Source organism: Drosophila arizonae, chromosome X (genome assembly GCF_054131065.1).
Source record: "Drosophila arizonae isolate 15081-1271.41 chromosome X, UAZ_ARI_1.0, whole genome shotgun sequence".
NCBI lineage: Eukaryota > Metazoa > Arthropoda > Insecta > Diptera > Drosophilidae > Drosophila > Drosophila arizonae.
Window position 1 is genome coordinate 24491942 of NC_142927.1, and position 20988 is coordinate 24512929.

Here is a 20988-nt window from a genome sequence, read left to right on the forward strand (position 1 = left end):
AAAAAAAAAAATCTGGCTGGCAAGTCTTTGGGCGGTAATACTTAAACGCTTATCCAAACTACTTAGTGATCACCATATTCCACAAGGTCATAATCTGGCTGGCAAATCTTTGGGATGTACTACTTAGACGCTTTTCCAAACTATTAAGTGATCCCCAAATTCGACGAGGGAAAATCTGACTGGCAAATCTTTGCGCTGTAATACTTAAACGCTTATGCAAACTACTGAGTGATCACCTTATTCCACAAGGTCATAATCTGACTGGCAAATCTTTGGACTATAATACTAAAACGCTCATCCAAACTACTGAGTGATCACCTTATTCCACAATGGAATAATCTGACTGGCAAGTCTTTGGGCTGTAATACACAAAGGCTTATCCAATCTTCTGAGTGATCAACTTATTCCACAAGGGCATATTCTGGCTGGCAGATCTTTGGGATATAATACTTCGACTCTTATCCAAACTATTGAGTGATCCACTAATTCGACGAGGGAAAATCTGACTGGCAAATCTTTGGGCTGTAATACTTAAACGCTTATGCAAACTACTGAGTGATCACCTTATTCCACAAGGTCATAATCTGGCTGGCGAATCTTTGGGATGTAATACTTAGACGCTTATCCAAACTACTGAGTGATCACCTTATTCCACAAGGTCATAATCTGGCTGGCAAATCTTTGGGATGTAATACTTCGACTCTTATCCAAACTATTGAGTGATCCCCTAAATCGACAAGGGAAAACCTGACTGGCAAATCTTTGGACTATAATACTTGAACGCTTATCCAAACTACTGAGTGATCACCTTATTCCACAAGGGCATAATCTGACTGGCAAATCTTTGGGATGTAATACTTCGACTCTTATCCAAACTATTGAGTGATCCACTAATTCGACGAGGGAAAATCTGACTGGCAAATCTTTGGGCTGTAATACTTAAACGCTTATGCAAACTACTGAGTGATCACCTTATTCCACAAGGTCATAATCTGGCTGGCGAATCTTTGGGATGTAATACTTAGACGCTTATCCAAACTACTGAGTGATCACCTTATTCCACAAGGTCATAATCTGGCTGGCAAATCTTTGCGATGTAATACTTAGACGCTTTTCCAAACTATTGAGGGATCCCCAAATTCGAAAAGGGAAAATCTGGCTGGCAAGTCTTTTGGTTGTAATACTTAAACGCTTATCCAAACTATTGAGTGATCCCCAAAATCAACGAGGGAATATCTGACTGGCAAATCTTTGGGCTGTAATACTTAAACGCTTATCCAAACTACTGAGTGATCACCTTATTCCACAAGGTCATAATCTGGCTGGCAAATCTTTGGGATGTAATACTTAGACGCTTATCCAAACTATTAAGTGATCCCTGAAATCGACGAGGGAATATCTGACTGGCAAATCTTTGGGATGTAATACTTAGACGCTTATCCAAACTACTGAGTGATCACCTTATTCCACAAGGTCATAATCTGGCTGGCAAATCTTTGGCATGTAATACTTAGACGCTTATCCAAACTACTGAGTGATCACCTTATTCCACAAGGTCATAATCTGACTGGCAAATCTTTGGACCATAATACTAAAACGCTCATCAAAACTACTGAGTGATCACCTTATTCCATAATATCATAATCTGACTGGCAAGTCTTTGGGCTGTAATACTTACACGCTTATCCAACCTATTGAGTGATCCCCAAATTCGACAAGGGAAAATCTGGCTAGCAAGTCTTTGGGCTGTAGTACTTTAACGCTTATCTAAACTATTGAGTGATCCCCAAATTCGAAAAAGGAAAATCTGGCTGGCAAGTCTTTGGGCGGTAATACTTAAACGCTTATCCAAACTACTTAGTGATCACCATATTCCACAAGGTCATAATCTGGCTGGCAAATCTTTGGGATGTACTACTTAGACGCTTTTCCAAACTATTAAGTGATCCCCAAATTCGACGAGGGAAAATCTGACTGGCAAATCTTTGGGCTGTAGTACTTGAACGCTTATCCAAACTACTTAGTGATCACCTTATTCCACAAGGTCATAATCTGACTGGCAAGTCTTTGGGCTGTAATACTTAGACGCTTATCCAAACTATTGAGTGATCCCCGAAATCAACGTGGGAATATCTGACTGGCAAATCTTTGGGCGGTAATACTTAAACGCTTATCCAAACTACTTAGTGATCACCATATTCCACAAGGTCATAATCTGGCTGGCAAATCTTTGGGATGTACTACTTAGACGCTTTTCCAAACTATTAAGTGATCCCCAAATTCGACGAGGGAAAATCTGACTGGCAAATCTTTGGGCTGTAGTACTTGAACGCTTATCCAAACTACTGAGTGATCACCTTATTCCACAAGGTCATAATCTGGCTGGCAAATCTGTGGGATGTAATACTTAGACGCTTATCCAATCTACTGAGTGATCACCTTATTCCACAAGGTCATAATCTGACTGGCAAGTCTTTGGGCTGTAATACTTAGACGCTTATCCAACCTATTGAGTGATCCCCCAATTCAAAAAGGGAAAATCTGGCTGGCAAGTCTTTTGGTTGTAATACTTAAACGCTTATCCAAACTATTGAGTGATCCCCGAAATCAACGTGGGAATATCTGACTGGCAAATCTTTGGGCTGTAATACTTAGACGCTTATCCAACCTATTGAGTGATCCCCCAATTCGAAAAGGATAAATCTGACTGGCAAGTCTTTGGGCTGTAATACTTAGACGCTTATCCAACCTATTGAGGGATCCCCCAATTCGAAAAGGGAAAATCTGGCTGGCAAGTCTTTTGGTTGTAATACTTAAACGCTTATCCAAACTATTGAGTGATCCCCGAAATCAACGTGGGAATATCTGACTAGCAAATCTTTGGACTATAATACTAAAACGCTCATCCAAATTACCTTATTCCACAATGGCATAATCTGACTGGCAAGTCTTTGGGCTGTAATACTTAGACGCTTATCCAACCTATTGAGTGATCCCCAAATTCGTCAAGGGAAAATCTGGCTAGCAAGTCTTTGGGCTGTAGTACTTGAACGCTTATCCAAACTACTGAGTGATCACCTTATTCCACAAGGTCATAATCTGGCTGGCAAATCTTTGGGATGTAATACTTAGACGCTTATCCAAACTATTGAGTGATCCCCAAATTCGAAAAGGGAAAATCTGGCTGGCAAGTCTTTTGGTTGTAATACTTAAACGCTTATCCAAACTATTGAGTGATCCCCGAAATCAACGTGGGAATATCTGACTGGCAAATCTTTGGGCTGTAATACTTAAACGCTTATCCAAACTACTGAGTGATCACCTTATTCCACAAGGTCATAATCTGACTGGCAAATCTTTGGACTATAATACTAAAACGCTCATCCAAACTACTGAGTGATCACCTTATTCCACAATGGCATAATCTGACTGGCAAGTCTTTGGGCGGTAATACTAAAACGCTTATCAAAACTACTGAGTGATCACCTTATTCCACAATGGCATAATCTGACTGGCAAGTCTTTGGGCTGTTATACTTAGACGCTTATCCAACCTATTGAGTGATCCCCAAATTCGACAAGGGAAAATCTGGCTAGCAAGTCTTTGGGCTGTAGTACTTGAACGCTTATCTAAACTATTGAGTGATCCCCAAATTCGAAAAAGGAAAATCTGGCTGGCAGATCTTTGGGCTGTAATACTTAAACGCTCATCCAAACTACTGAGTGATCACCTTATTCCACAAGGTCGTAATCTCACCTAATTCTTCAAGGGAAAACCTGACTGGCAAATCTTTGGACTATAATACTAAAACGCTTATCAAAACTACTTAGTGATCACCTTATTCCACAAGGTCATAATCTGGCTGGCAAGTCTTTGGGCTGTAATACTTAAACGCTTATCCAAACTATTCAGTGATCACCTAATTCCACAAGGCCATAATCTGGCTGGCAGATTTTTGGGCTATAATACTTATCCAAACTACTGAGTGATTACGTATTTCTACAAGGATAAACTTTGTCTTGCAAATTTTCGGGCTGTATTGCTTGAACATTTATCCAAAGTAAGTAATACTTAGACGCTTATCCGAACTATTAAGCAATCAATTAATTCCACAGGGGAAAATCTGACTGTCTTTTCTTTGTGATGTTATACTTAAACGCTTATCCAAACTTCTGAGTGATCACCTTATTCCACAAGGTCATAATCTGGCTGGCAAATCTTTGGGATATAATACTTAGACGCTTCTCCAAACTACTGAGTGATCACCTTATTCCACAATGGCATAATCTGATTGGCAAGTCTTTGGGCTGTAGTACTTAAACGCTTATCCAAACTACTGAGTGATCACCTTATTCCACAAGGTCATAATCTGGCAAGTCTTTGGGCTGTAATACTTAAACGCTTGTCCAAACTACTGAGTGATCACCTTATTCCACAAGGTCATAATCTGACTGGCAAATCTTTGGGATGTAATATTTAAACGTTTATCCAAACTATTGAGTGATCCCCTAATTCGACAAGGGAAAATCTGACTGGAAAATCTTTGGGCTGTAATACTTAAACGCTTTTCCAAACCACAGATTGATCACCTTATTCCACAAGGGCATATTCTAGCTGGCAGATTTTTGGGCTGTAATACTTAAACGCTCATCCAAACTACTGAGTGATCACCTTATTCCACAAGGTCGTAATCTCACGTAATTCTTCAAGGGAAAACCTGACTGGCAAATCTTTGGACTATAATACTAAAACGCTTATCCAAACTACTGAGTGATCACCTTATTCCACAAGGTCATAATCCGGCTGGCAAATCTTTGGGATGTAATACTTAAACGCTTATCCAAACTATTGAGTGATCCCCAAATTCGACAAGGGAAAATATGGCTGGCAAATCTTTTGGATGTAATACTTAGACGCTTATCCAAACTATTGAGTGATCCCCAAATTCGACAAGGTCATATTCTGGCTGGCAGATCTTTGTGCTGTAATACTTAAGCGCTCATCCAAACTATTCAGTGATCACCTAATTCCACAAGCTTATCCAAACTATTCAGTGATCACCTAATTCCACAAGCTTATCCAAACTATTCAGTGATCACCTAATTCCACAAGCTTATCCAAACTATTCAGTGATCCCTTAATTCGACAAGGGAACATCTGACTGGAAAATTTTTGGGATGTAATACTTAGACGCTTATCCAAACTACTGAGTGATCACCTTATTCCACAAGGTCATAATTTGGCAGGCAAATCTTTGGGATGTAATACTTAAACGCTTATCCAAACTATTGAGTGATCCCTTAATTCGACAAGGGAACATCTGACTGGAAAATTTTTGGGATGTAATACTTAGACGCTTATCCAAACTACTGAGTGATCACCTTATTCCACAAGGTCATAATCTGGCTAGCAAATCTTTGGGATGTTATACTTAAACGCTTATCCAAACTATTGAGTGATCCCCAAATTCGACAAGGTCATATTCTGGCTGGCAGATCTTTGTGCTGTAATACATAAGCGCTCATCCAAACTTTTCAGTGATCACCTAATTCCACAAGCTTATCCAAACTATTCAGTGATCACCTAATTCCACAAGCTTATCCAAACTATTCAGTGATCAATAAATTCCACAAGGCCATAATCTGGCTGGCAGATTTTTGGGCTCTAATACTTATCCAAACTACTGAGTGATTACGTATTTCTATAAGGAAAAACTTTGTCTTGCAAATTTTTGGGCTGTATTACTTGAACGCTTATCCAAAGTAAGTAATACTTAGACGCTTATCCGAACTATTAAGTAATCAATTAATTCCACAGGGGAAAATCTGACTGTCTTATCTTTGTGATGTTATACTTAAGAGCTTATCCAAACTACTGAGTGATCACCTTATTCCACAAGGGCATAATCTGGCTGGCAAATCTTTGGGATATACTACTTAGACGCTTATCCAAACTATTGAGTGATTCCCAAAATCAAAAAGGGAAAATCTGACTGGCAAATCTTTGGACTATAATACTAAAACGCTCATCCAAACTACAGAGTGATCACCTTATTCCACAAGGTCATAATTTGGCTGGCAAATTTTTGGGGTGTAATACTTAAACGCTTATCCAAACTATTGAGTGATCCCTTAATTCGACAAGGGAACATCTGACTGGAAAATTTTTGGGATGTAATACTTAGACGCTTATCCAAACTACTGAGTGATCACCTTATTCCACAAGGTCATAATTTGGCTGGCAAATCTTTGGGATGTAATATTTAAACGCTTATCCAAACTATTGAGTGATCCCTTAATTCGACAAGGGAACATCTGACTGGAAAATTTTTGGGATGTAATACTTAGACGCTTATCCAAACTACTGAGTGATCACCTTATTCCACAAGGTCATTATTTGGCTGGCAAATCTTTGGGATGTAATACTTAAACGCTTATCCAAACTATTGAGTGATCCCTTAATTCGACAAGGGAACATCTGACTTGAAAATTTTTGGGATGTAATACTTAGACGCCTATCCAAACTACTGAGTGATCACCTTATTCCACAAGGTCATAATTTGGCTGGCAAATCTTTGGGATGTAATACTTAAACGCTTATCCAAACTACTGAGTGATCACCTTATTCCACAAGGTCATAATCTGACTGGCAAGTCTTTGGGCTGTAGTACTTAAGCGCTTATCCAAACTACTGAGTGATCACCTTAATCCACAAGGTCATAATCTGACTGGCAAATCTTTGGGATGTAATATTTAAACGTTTATCCAAACTATTGAGTGATCCCCTAATTCGACAAGGGAAAATCTGACTGGAAAGTCTTTGGGCTGTAATACTTAAACGCTTTTCTAAACCACTGATTGATCACCTTAGTCCACAAGGGCATATTCTGGCTGGCAGATCTTTGGGATGTAATACTTAAACGCTTATCCAAACTATTAAGTGATCCCTTAATTCGACAAGGGAACATCTGACTGGAAAATTTTTGGGATGTAATACTTAGACGCTTATCCAAACTACTGAGTGATCACCTTATTCCACAAGGTCATAATCTGACTGGCAAATCTTTGGGATGTAATATTTAAACGTTTATCCAAACTATTGAGTGATCCCCTAATTCGACAAGGGAAAATCTGACTGGAAAATCTTTGGGCTGTAATACTTAAACGCTTTTCCAAACCACAGATTGATCACCTTATTCCACAAGGGCATATTCTGGCTGGCAGATCTTTGAGCTGTAATACTTAAACGCTCATCCAAACTACTGAGTGATCACCTTATTCCACAAGGTCGTAATCTCACGTAATTCTTCAAGGGAAAACCTGACTGGCAAATCTTTGGACTATAATACTAAAACGCTTATCAAAACCACTTAGTGATCACCTTATTCCACAAGGTCATAATCTGGCTGGCAAGTCTTTGGGCTGTAATACTTAAACGCTTATCCAAACTATTCAGTGATCACCTAATTCCACAAGGCCATAATCTGGCTGGCAGATTTTTGGGCTATAATACTTATCCAAACTACTGAGTGATTACGTATTTCTACAAGGATAAACTTTGTCTTGCAAATTTTCGGGCTGTATTACATGAACATTTATTTAAAGTAAGTAATACTTAGACGCTTATCCGAACTATTAAGTAATCAATTAATTCCACAGGGGAAAATCTGTCTGTCTTATTTTGTGATGTTATACTTAAACGCTTATCCAAACTACTGAGTGATCACCTTATTCCACAAGGTCATAATTTTGCTGGCAAATCTTTGGGATATAATACTTAGACGCTTCTCCAAACTGCTGAGTGATCACCTTATTCCACAATGGCATAATCTGACTGGCAAGTCTTTGGGCTGTAGTACTTAAACGCTTATCCAAACTACTGAGTGATCACCTTATTCCACAAGGTCATAATCTGGCAAGTCTTTGGGCTGTAATACTTAAACGCTTATCCAAACTACTGAGTGATCACCTTATTCCACAAGATCATAATCTGACTGGCAAATCTTTGGGATGTAATATTTAAACGTTTATCCAAACATTGAGTGATCCCCTAATTCGACAAGGGAAAATCTGACTGGAAAATCTTTGGGCTGTAATACTTAAACGCTTTTCCAAACCACAGATTGATCACCTTATTCCACAAGGGCATAATCTGGCTGGCAGATTTTTGGGCTGTAATACTTAAACGCTCATCCAAAGTGAGTGATCACCTTATTCCACAAGGTCGTAATCTCACGTAATTCTTCAAGGAAAAACCTGACTGGCAAATCTTTGGACTATAATACTAAAACGCTTATCCAAACTACTGAGTGATCACTTATTCCACAAGGTCATAATCCGGCTGGCATATCTTTGGGATGTAATACTTAAACGCTTATCCAAACTATTGAGTGATCCCCAAATTCGACAAGGGAGAATATGGCTGGCAAATCTTTTGGATGTAATACTTAAAAGCTTATCCAAACTATTGAGTGATCCCCAAATTCGATAAGGTCATATTCTGGCTGGCAGATCTTTGTGCTGTAATACTTAAGCGCTCATCCAAACTATTTAGTGATCACCTAATTCCACAAGCTTATCCAAACTATTCAGTGATTACCTAATTCCACAAGCTTATCCAAACTATTCAGTGATCACCTAATTCCACAAGGCCATAATCTGGCTGGCAGATTTTTGGGCTGTAATTCTTATCCAAACTACTGACTGATAACGTATTTCTACAAGGATAAACTTTGTCTTGCAAATTTTCGGGCTGTATTACTTGAACATTTATCCAAAGTATGTAATACTTAGACGCTTATCCGAACTATTAAGTAATCAATTAATTCCACAGGGGAAAATCTGACTGTCTTATCTTTGTGATGTTATACTTAAACGCTTATCCAAACTACTGAGTGATCACCTTATTCCACAAAGGCATAAACTGGCTGGCAAATCTTTGGGATATACTACTTAGACGCTTACCCAAACTATTGAGTGATTCCCAAAATCAAGAAGGGAAAATCTGACTGGCAAATCTTTGGACTATAATACTAAAACGCTCATCCAAACTACTGAGTGATCACCTTATTCCACAAGGTCATAATTTTGCTGGCAAATTTTTGGGATGTAATACTTAAACGCTTATCCAAACTATTGAGTGATCCCTTAATTCGACAAGGGAACATCTGACTGGAAAATTTTTGGGATGTAATACTTAGACGCTTATCCAAACTACTGAGTGATCACCTTATTCCACAAGGTCATAATTTGGCTGGCAAATCTTTGGGATGTAATACTTAAACGCTTATCCAAACTATTGAGTGATCCCTTAATTCGACAAGGGAACATCTGACTGGAAAATTTTTGGGATGTAATACTTAAACGCTTATCCAAACTATTGAGTGATCCCCTAAGTCGACAAGGGAACATCTGACTGGAAAATCTTTGGGCTGTAATACTTTAACACTAATCCAAACTACTGAGTGATCAAATTATTCCACAAGGTCATAATCTGGCTGGCAAGTCTTTGGGCTGTAATACTTAAACGCTTATCCAAACTACTGAGTGATCACCTTATTCCACAAGGTCATAATCTGACTGGCAAGTCTTTGGGCTGTAGTACTTAAACGCTTATCCAAACTACTGAGTGATCACCTTATTCCAAAAGGTCATAATCTGACTGGCAAATCTTTGGGATGTAATAATTAAACGTTTATCCAAACTATTGAGTGATCCCCTAATTCGACATGGGAAAATCTGACTGGAAAGTCTTTGGTCTGTAATACTTAAACGCTTTTCTAAACCACTGATTGATCACCTTAGTCCACAAGGGCATATTCTGGCTGGCAGATCTTTGGGCTGTAATACTTAAACGCTCATCCAAACTACTGAGTGATCACCTTATTAAACAAGGGCATAATCTGGCTGGCAAGTCTTTGGGCTGTAATACTTAAACGCTTATCCAAACTATTAAGTGATCCCCTAATTCGACAAGGGAAAATCTGACTGGAAAATCTTTGGGCTGTAATACTTAAACGCTTTTCCAAACCACAGATTGATCACCTTTTTCCACAAGGGCATATTCTGGCTGGCAGATTTTTGGGCTGTAATACTTAAACGCTCATCCAAACTACTGAGTGATCACCTTATTCCACAAGGTCATAATCCGGCTGGCAAATCTTTGGGATGTAATACTTAAACGCTTATCCAAACTATTGAGTGATCCCCAAATTCGACAAGGGAAAATATGGCTGGCAAATCTTTTGGATGTAATACTTAAAAGCTTATCCAAACTATTGAGTGATCCCCAAATTCGACAAGGTCATATTCTGGCTGGCAGATCTTTGTGCTGTAATACTTAAGCGCTCATCCAAACTATTCAGTGATCACCTAATTCCACAAGCTTATCCAAACTATTCAGTGATTACCTAATTCCACAAGCTTATCCAAACTATTCCGTGATCACCTAATTCCACAAGGCCATAATCTGGCTGGCAGATTTTTGGGCTATAATACTTATCCAAACTACTGAGTGATTACGTATTACTACAAGGATAAACTTTGTCTTGCAAATTTTCGGGCTGTATTACTTGAACATTTATCCAAAGTAAGTAATACTTAGACGCTTATCCGAACTATTAATTAATCAATTAATTCCACAGGGGAAACTCTGACTGTCTTATCTTTGTGATGTTATACTTAAACGCTTATCCAAACTACTGAGTGATCACCTTATTCCACAAGGTCATAATCCGGCTGGCAAATCTTTGAGATGTAATACTTAAACGCTTATCCAAACTATTAAGTGATCCCCTAATTCGACAAGGAAAAATCTGACTGGAAAATCTTTTGGCTGTAATACTTAAACGCTTTTCCAAACCACAGATTGATCACCTTTTTCCACAAGGGCATATTCTGGCTGGCAGATTTTTGGGCTGTAATACTTAAACGCTCATCCAAACTACTGAGTGATCACCTTATTCCACAAAGTCATAATCCGGCTGGCAAATCTTTGGGATGTAATACTTAAACGCTTATCCAAACTATTGAGTGATCCCCTAAGTCGACAAGGGAACATCTGACTGGAAAATCTTTGGGATGTAATACTTAAACGCTTTTCTAAACCACTGATTGATCACCTTAGTCCACAAGGGCATATTCTGGCTGGCAGATCTTTGGGCTGTAATACTTAAACGCTCATCCAAACTACTGAGTGATCACCTTATTCCACAAGGTCGTAATCTCACGTAATTCTTCAAGGGAAAACCTGACTGGCAAATCTTTGGACTATAATACTAAAACGCTTATCCAAACTACTGAGTGATCACCTTATTAAACAAGGGCATAATCTGGCTGGCAAGTCTTTGGGCTGTAATACTTAAACGCTTATCCAAACTATTAAGTGATCCCCTAATTCGACAAGGGAAAATCTGACTGGAAAATCTTTGGGCTGTAATACTTAAACGCTTTTCCAAACCACAGATTGATCACCTTTTTCCACAAGGGCATATTCTGGCTGGCAGATTTTTGGGCTGTAATACTTAAACGCTCATCCAAACTACTGAGTGATCACCTTATTCCACAAGGTCATAATCCGGCTGGCAAATCTTTGGGATGTAATACTTAAACGATTATCCAAACTATTGAGTGATCCCCAAATTCGACAAGGGAAAATATGGCTGGCAAATCTTTTGGATGTAATACTTAAAAGCTTATCCAAACTATTGAGTGATCCCCAAATTCGACAAGGTCATATTCTGGCTGGCAGATCTTTGTGCTGTAATACTTAAGCGCTCATCCAAACTATTCAGTGATCACCTAATTCCACAAGCTTATCCAAACTATTCAGTGATTACCTAATTCCATAAGCTTATCCAAACTATTCCGTGATCACCTAATTCCACAAGGCCATAATCTGGCTGGCAGATTTTTGGGCTATAATACTTATCCAAACTACTGAGTGATTACGTATTTCTACAAGGATAAACTTTGTCTTGCAAATTTTCGGGCTGTATTACTTGAACATTTATCCAAAGTAAGTAATACTTAGACGCTTATCCGAACTATTAATTAATCAATTAATTCCACAGGGGAAAATCTGACTGTCTTATCTTTGTGATGTTATACTTAAACGCTTATCCAAACTTCTGAGTGATCACCTTATTCCACAAGGTCATAATTTTGCTGGCAAATCTTTGGGATATAATACTTAGACGCTTATCCAAACTATTGAGTGATCCCCTAATTCGACAAGGGAAAATCTGACTGGAAAATCTTTGGAATGTAGTACTTATCCAAACTATTGAGTGATCACCTAATTCTACAATGGAAAATCTGACTGGCAAACAATTAGACGCTTATCCAAGCTATTGAGTAATCGCCCAATTCTACAAGGAAAATCTGGCTGGCAAATCTTTGAACTGTAATACCTAGACGCTTATCCAAACTATTCAGTGATCACCTAATTCCACAAGGTCATAATCTGGCTGGCAGATTTTTGGGCTGTAATTCTTATCCAAACTACTGACTGATAACGTATTTCTACAAGGATAAACTTTGTCTGGCAAATCTTCGGGCTGTATTACTTGAACATTTTTCCAAAGTAAGTAATACTTAGACGCTTATCCAAACTATTAAGTAATCAATTAATTCCACAGGGGAAAATCATACTGTCTTATCTTTGTGATGTTATACTTAAACGCTTATCCAAACTACTGAGTGATCACCTTATTCCACAAGGGCATAATCTGGCTGGCAAATCTTTGGGATATACTACTTAGACGCTTATCCAAACTATTGAGTGATTCCCAAAATCAAGAAGGGAAAATCTGACTGGCAAATCTTTGGACTATAATACTAAAACGCTCATCCAAACTATTGAGTGATCACCTTATTCCACAAGGTCATAATTTGGCTGGCAAATTTTTGGGATGTAATACTTAAACGCTTATCCAAACTATTGAGTGATCCCTTAATTCGACAAAGGAACATCTGACTGGAAAATTTTTGGGATGTAATACTTAGACGCTTATCCAAACAACTGAGTGATCACCTTATTCCACAAGGTCATAATTTGGCTGGCAAATCTTAGGGATGTAATACTTAAACGCTTATCCAAACTATTGAGTGATCCCTTAATTCGACAAGGGAACATCTGACTGGAAAATTTTTGGGATTTAATACTTAGACGCTTATCCAAACTACTGAGTGATCACCTTATTCCACAAGGTCATAATCTGGCTGGCAAATCTTTGGGATGTAATACTTAAACGCTTATCCAAACTATTGAGTGATCCCTTAATTCGACAAGGGAACATCTGACTGGAGAATTTTTGGGATATAATACTTACACACTTATCCAAACTACTGAGTGATCACCTTATTCCACAAGGTCATAATCTGACTGGCAAGTCTTTGGGCTGTAATACTTAAACGCTTATCCAAACTACTGAGTGATCACCTTATTCCACAAGGTCATAATTTGGCTAGCAAATCTTTGGGATGTAATACTTAAACGCTTATCCAAACTATTGAGTGATCCCTTAATTCGACAAGGGAACATCTGACTGGAAAATTTTTGAGATGTAATACTTAGACGCTTATCCAAACTACTTATTCCACAAGGTCATAATCTGGCTGGCAAATCTTTGGGATGTAATACTTAAACGCTTATCCAAACTATTGAGTGATCCCCTAAGTCGACAAGGGAACATCTGACTGGAAAATCTTTGGGCTGTAATACTTAAACGCTTATCCAAACTACTGAGTGATCACCTTATTCCACAAGGTCATAATCTGGCTGGCAAGTCTTTGGGCTGTAATACTTAAACGCTTATCCAAACTACTGAGTGATCACCTTATTCCACAAGGTCATAATCTGACTGGCAAGTCTTTGGGCTGTAATACTTAAACGCTTATCCAAACTACTGAGTGATCACCTTATTCCACAAGGTCATAATCCGGCTGGCAAATCTTTGAGATGTAATACTTAAACGCTTATCCAAACTATTGAGTGATCCCCAAATTCGACAAGGGAAAATATGGCTGCAAATCTTTTGGATGTAATACTTAAAAGCTTATCCAAACTATTGAGTGATCCCCAAATTCGACAAGGTCATATTCTGGCTGGCAGATCTTTGTGCTGTAATACTTAAACGCTCATCCAAACTACTGAGTGGTCACCTTATTCCACAAGGGCATAATCTGGCTGGCAAGTCTTTGGGCTGTAATACTTAAACGCTTATCCAAACTATTAAGTGATCACCTAATTCCACAAGGTCATAATCTGGCTGGCAGATTTTTGGGCTGTAATACTTATCCAAACTACTGAGTGATTACGTATTTCTACAAGGATAAACTTTGTCTGGCAAACCTTCGGGCTGTATTACTTGAACATTTATCCAAAGTAAGTAATACTTAGACGCTTATCCGAACTATTAATTAATCAATTAATTCCACAGGGGAAAATCTGACTGTCTTATCTTTGTGATGTTATACTTAAACGCTTATCCAAACTTCTGAGTGATCACCTTATTCCACAAGGTCATAATTTTGCTGGCAAATCTTTGGGATATAATACTTAGACGCTTATCCAAACTATTGAGTGATCCCCTAATTCGACAAGGGAAAATCTGACTGGAAAATCTTTGGAATGTAGTACTTATCCAAACTATTGAGTGATCACCTAATTCTACAATGGAAAATCTGACTGGCAAACAATTAGACGCTTATCCAAGCTATTGAGTAATCGCTCAATTCTACAAGGAAAATCTGGCTGGCAAATCTTTGAACTGTAATACCTGGACGCTTATCCAAACTATTCAGTGATCACCTAATTCCACAAGGTCATAATCTGGCTGGCAGATTTTTGGGCTGTAATTCTTATCCAAACTACTGACTGATAACGTATTTCTACAAGGATAAACTTTGTCTGGCAAATCTTCGGGCTGTATTACTTGAACATTTTTCCAAAGTAAGTAATACTTAGACGCTTATCCAAACTATTAAGTAATCAATTAATTCCACAGGGGAAAATCATACTGTCTTATCTTTGTGATGTTATACTTAAACGCTTATCCAAACTACCGAGTAATCACCTAATTCTACAACTGCTGAACTGGAAACTCTACTTGGCAAATCTTTGGGCTGTAATACGTAAATGCTTACCCACTGATAACTTAATCGCAGGAAGTTTATTAAATCAGTATAAATCAAATAATAATATTCATCATATAAATTTTAATAAATTGATTAAAATCATATTTTCATCTAAAAAATAATTCCCGTGTACAAACCATAGGCCCAGGTGATAAATTCACTGTCAGATATGAAGGTAATTAGTAAAGGCAAGTGTCATCGTTTTTGGTAGTGGCATTATGGTCATTCCGTCACACCCATGCACGTGTCAGCAGAAAAACGGCGGAAGCTGGCTAAGCGCCCTCAAAGCTTCACATATAGACATAGGCAGGAAAGCGGGGGGATCTGTGTATGTTATGTCTTGACGCACGGAGGCTAGGTTAGGGCTTGCATTAGAAGAAGTAAACACTCCAAACCATTATTTCATTTTACTGCACTAAGCTAATGACGTCTTCTAGCTGTCACATCCCCTCTTAGAATTAGTGCTTCAAAACCATCAATGGAAATATCGATAGTATCGATAGGGTTTCTGTTGAGAGACAGATCGATGTCGATATGTCACTACAGACGCCAAGCCAACAACAACAACAATACAAATTACAATATATACAATTAACAATATTTAAATCTAATGTACACAAACAATTTGTTATATTTTACACTATATAGTACCACTGACCAAACAACGGTTTGTCGTGCCATATTTTGACTGCCTGAGCCTATAAAGACAGAGCAAATACGAAGTTGGCATTTTTTTTACGTTGAAACAGTTTGCTCTACATAAAATAGACAAAACTGTGTCCGATTCATTGTTCGCGGACTCGAGCCGCGTTCCTGTATTCGCAAGTCTACCGCAGCGGCTGTTTTCCGCTCTCGTGAGCTCTCACCACGCTGGGCAGGGCAACTTCATTGTTTGGCTAACTTACTAGTCTCTACTGAATAAACCACTATTCTTTTACGTACTAGTGACCTGGCTTACAACTTTTAACTTAACTGCTACCAAAGATAACTTATGTATATGACTACAAATGGCTACTTGCATGACTACAAAATTATAACTACTAAGAAACAAGGAAAATCTTAACAACAACTGCTAGATTAATTATATGACTAAAACATTATGACTACGGAGACTATTCTACCTGCTCCTTATTGGATTACCACGTATGGTGGCTCGTGAGCGATAAGGAAACGACCATGGCTCCTAAAGCCGGCGAGTCTGTCGGAGCCGCCGCCTGAACGCCGCGACTTCTCTCTTCATGTGCTTATGTGCTTTATACTCTTCTTTGAGGCCTACATATACAAATGTATATTATTGTCGACAGTATTTCCTACTTGGGAATAATGTTCGCAAAGGTGTTGGCACTTTCAGAAATTGCAGAGAAAGTTTCGATTGTACGGATGAGGAAGACATTGATGATCAAGATCATGATCATGAACGTGCTCGCGTTGATGTAAGCATTGCTTCAAATAGCACTGTTTCGTCCAATATCAACCGGAAAATATGTCTACTATGTAGACAACGCAATTTACTTTCGAATGAGGGTCAACTACGGCTTCTCGCGAGTACTGCCTTGCCTTCTGAAGTATGGAGCTTTCGAACCCCAAACAATTCTTTTCATATCTGTTTCCAAATCACCTTTTTGAGCATATTTGAAATGAAACCAGTTTTTACATTCGTCAAAAAGACCCCAATGGAATTTTAAATTTCACTTTGATGGAGATTCGACAATTTGATAGAATTGTATTGTAGAATATGTTGCTGATTTTGACGGAGTTGTCATATCAGTAACCTCATAGGTGGATAATAAAATCGGATCATTGGCATCCAACTATGCTCAAGGACAAAACACGTCGATTCAACAAAGCCAAAAACGAATACGTAGAGATTGACCGACCCTTTGCAGTAGTTGTGACAGCATAATAGGAAGAACTAAAATTTTACTAAGAAGTAGACGTTGATAAGCTTAAATTTTTACTATCTACCCGACTTGACAGACAGCAATGCTTGGCTTTGTGCAAACGCGCTCATAAGGCGAATGTATCAGGCACTGAGCTCTTAGGATCTTCGGATCTTTCGGATAAATATTGCAGAGGGGCTACCAAATCAATAATGGGAAAAAAGAGTTGTATTCTAGAAAACGAATTACAATAAAAATTACAGAGGTGTCCTACTCAACGCGTGCCAAATCAAATGGTACAGCAAAGTGAATTTGTACATTGGCCTTTCTGGGGTGAAAAAGTACCCAACGTGTACAGGCCTCTCACAAGTAATGTGCGGAAAATAAACAAGTAAGAAAGCTCTAGTCGAGACTACTCGACTACTAGATCCCCTGAACCCTTGGAGCAATAGCAATAGGTTGAAATACCATTGTTCACGTCTTTCTACTTACACAAGAAACACGCACCCACACACACACAGGAATACATACACACACGCATATACACACACGCATACACAAACATTTACACACATACCCAAACACATACACACACAAGCATAAACACGCATGGTCTGCAGTGTGCGCTTACTATGAGAACTTAATTGTTTAATAACTTGTTTTGTGGACATACGATCTTCATGAAATTTCAGATTATGATTATATATATAATATGCATGTATTTGCCAAAGCACAAGTTGAATAATTTCTTTTGTAGACATACAATCTTAATATAACTTTCAGAGCGTAATTATATGGTTAAAATGTGTGTACATTCCAAAGCACAAGTCTCTAGTACTTGAAATGCGTTTTTTGCAAATTGAGGGCGAAGGGGGCGTGGTATCCAAAATCTGCAAATTACAAAATCTTTGTATCCATTAACTTTATATACAACGCAAATTTAAAGTCTGCAGGTCTAAAGTGTTCAAATTAGGCTGAAAAAACAATGTCGATTTTTCGACTATTCTCGATAAAAAATTTATCGGATGAGTTATCGAAAAATATGACAAACTTGTACTGCGTATGGTCACTGACCAGAGTGGTACTGGTCAGTGGTATGGTACACACGAGTATGCATGCCAAATTTCAGCTCTCTAGCTCTTATAACTTCTGAGATCGACGCACTCATACGGACGGACGGACGGACAGACAGACGGACAGGGCCAAATCGACTCAGCTCGTCACCCTGATTAAGAATATATATACTTTGTGGGGTCTGCCACGCCTCCTTCTGTCTGTTACATACATTTCAACAAAACCATTATACCCTGATTTCCCATTGAAAATGGGTTCAGGGTATAAAAATCGCCGACGCTGCAGCCTACAGCACCACCGCGTCGTTTCGATCAACGGTAGTTAAAACAAAATCATATTATTGTTATGACGCCACATAGCAAGAAAAGTCAAGTGTAGCGGCTGGAAATTCAAAAACAATGCAAAGACAAATCAATAGCAGCGAGATTCTTAGAATATGCTAGAGTACGCATTTATGTGTACATACATACACACATACAAATGAGCGCGTGTATAAGGCTGGAATGCTTGATGCTATGCGTGCAGACTTACACTTATACATATATACATATGTATGTATTTGCGTATATGTATTGGAGGGCTATTTAAGAAGAAACAAATTTAAACTTATAAAATTATTCGACTAAGAAAACGAAAAGTATTATGTGCCATTCAGTCAAGCTCGCACCTTCCCAATAAAATATCTATTTTATAAAAAAAAGAAATATGTATGAAAAAAAAAAAAAAAAATCAACAAAATAACACCGAAGAGGTGTTCGAACCTCCTACTCTAACGTTACTTTACCTTTAGCAGCCGCACCACTGCTTTGCTTGACCATCGAGTTGCTAAAATAGAATAAGAGAGAGCTTCATCCGACAAAACTACAGTAATCAATCGAAATTCTTAGAATGTGAGAAAAGGCGCGTTTCTGTCGGTACGCATAGAATAGACGATGAGTGTGTGCACATGTATAGGAAAATCGCTGCTGCTAGCTTGAAGCCGGTATCCAATATATGGATATAAATATACATATGTATGTATAATAAAAATCAAAATTGTATAAATTATATATGTATGTAGTTTGATTGCAATGATGCGATGATTATAGCATCGATAGCTATTGATGATTTTCCAATTTTAATGGGATCATGCCCCGTTTTTTGTTGCACTTGTACACTGGTTGACAGCGTTTGTGCTGTGAATGAGTCTTCTGCAATCGGTATCGCCCGACTGCAACTTTCTTACTTGTTTAGTTTATAGTTAATATGTATTTATTAGTAGATTGTGAATAATTCAGCAATAAATAAGGAATAATGAAATGAGTTGTTGAAGGACGGGTTGATGTAATGGCGTAGGGAGTTTGTGTTTTTCGCTTTGTGGATTTTTCAAATAATGAAAAGAAAAACTTTAGTGGGGATAGGACGAGAGCAATCCAGTGGGTCCCAGACAGAGTTTCACCTCAGTGTGTGTACAATTTTAAATAATAGGTCAAGCTGATGGAGAGTATGCCATATTTAGGTACAAATCGTTAAGCTGCATAGTTGTTTACATCCTTTTTGACAGAAGAATACAATTTTAGGATATTTTAATTTGTTTTGAGCAAACTTGAAGTGGCTAGAGATTTTTATGATGAATTAGTTGGCTGAAGCTTCTACGTCTAGAACCAGCTGTGATTCGCCCATTGATTGGTTGTTTCCACCTAATAAATACATATATTAGCGCTATAACTTTTGAAAAGCATAGGGAAATTTGGTATAGCTTTACTTATTATTTTTATACCCTGAACCCATTGAAAATGGGAAATGATCAGGACGACGAGCTGAGTCGATATAGCCCTGTCCGTTCGTCCGTCCGTCCGTCCGTATGAGCAAAAGAATCTCAGAAGATGTAAGAGCTAGAGAGCTGAAATTTGGCATGCATACTCGTGTATACCATAGGCAGTACGAGTTTGCTTTATTTTTTCGATAACTCATCTGATAACTTATTTATCGAGAATAATCGAAAAATCGACATTGTTTTTCAGCCTAATTTGAACACTTTTAGACCTGGAGACTTCAAATTTGCGTTGTATATAAAGTTAATGGATACAAAGATTTTGTAATTTACAGATTTTGGATACCACGCCCCCTTCGCCCTCAATTTGCAAAAAACGCATTTCAAGTACTAGAGACTTGTGCTTTGGAATGAGCACACATTTTAACCATATGATTACGCTCTGAAAGTTATATTAAGATTGTATGTCTACAAAAGAAATTATTCAACAAATAAATTGTCATAATATTGCCCACATTGCAGCGCAGCCCAAGCGCAGTTGCTGCTTACTGCGCAGTTAGCAGAACGCAGGCATATGCGTGCGTGTGGATGCATGTGTATGTATGTGTACGTAAAAGAAGTGCAGAATGATTAGAATATCAGCTTGGAGGGTTCAGGGTATCTCCTAGTCGAGCAGTCTCGACTGGAGCCTTCTTACTTGTTTTTTTTATACCCTGAACCCATTGAAAATAAGAAATCAGGGTATAATGGTTTTGTGAAAAAGTATGTAACGGGCAGAAGGAGGCGTGGCAGACCCCACAAAGTATATATGTTCTTGATCAGCGCGACGAGCTGAGTCGATATAGCCCTGTCCGTCCGTCCGTATGAGTGCGTCGATCTCAGAAGTTATAAGAGCTAGAGAGCTGAAATTTGGCATGCATACTCGTGTGTACCATACGCAGTACGAGTTTGCTTTATTTTTTCGATAAATCGTCCGATAACTTTTTTATCGAGAATAATCGAAAATTGATTTTGTTTTTTAGCCTAATTTAAACATTTTTAGTCCTGGAGTCTTCAAATTTGCGTTGTATATAAAGTTAATCGATACAAAGATTTTGTAATTTACAGATTTTGGATACCACGCCCCCTTCTCCCCCAATTTGTA

The 20988-nt window shown here is 38.3% G+C and overlaps 2 long non-coding RNA genes across 5 annotated transcripts in view; one reads left to right on the top strand and one right to left on the bottom strand.

The window, feature by feature from the left end:
- The window catches only part of LOC149268043 (uncharacterized), a 61701-nt gene that overhangs the window by 32854 nt on the left and 7859 nt on the right, over positions 1-20988 (bottom strand). For 2 of the 4 annotated variants that reach the window (XR_016270998.1, XR_016270999.1), the window contains exon 4: positions 15268-15645. The exons of 1 other annotated variant lie outside the window; for it this stretch is intronic. This is a non-coding gene — a long non-coding RNA (uncharacterized LOC149268043). Of the gene's footprint in view, positions 1-15267; positions 15646-19482; positions 19771-20988 lie in introns of those variants that run through there. One more of the 4 variants, XR_016271001.1, reaches the window with a different exon arrangement.
- On the top strand, positions 4122-15280 carry LOC149268044 (uncharacterized). The gene is made up of 9 exons (XR_016270997.1): positions 4122-5762; positions 5818-7603; positions 7659-8777; positions 8833-10587; positions 10643-12015; positions 12071-12582; positions 12638-14385; positions 14441-14952; positions 15008-15280. It is a non-coding gene; the product is annotated as an uncharacterized LOC149268044 (long non-coding RNA).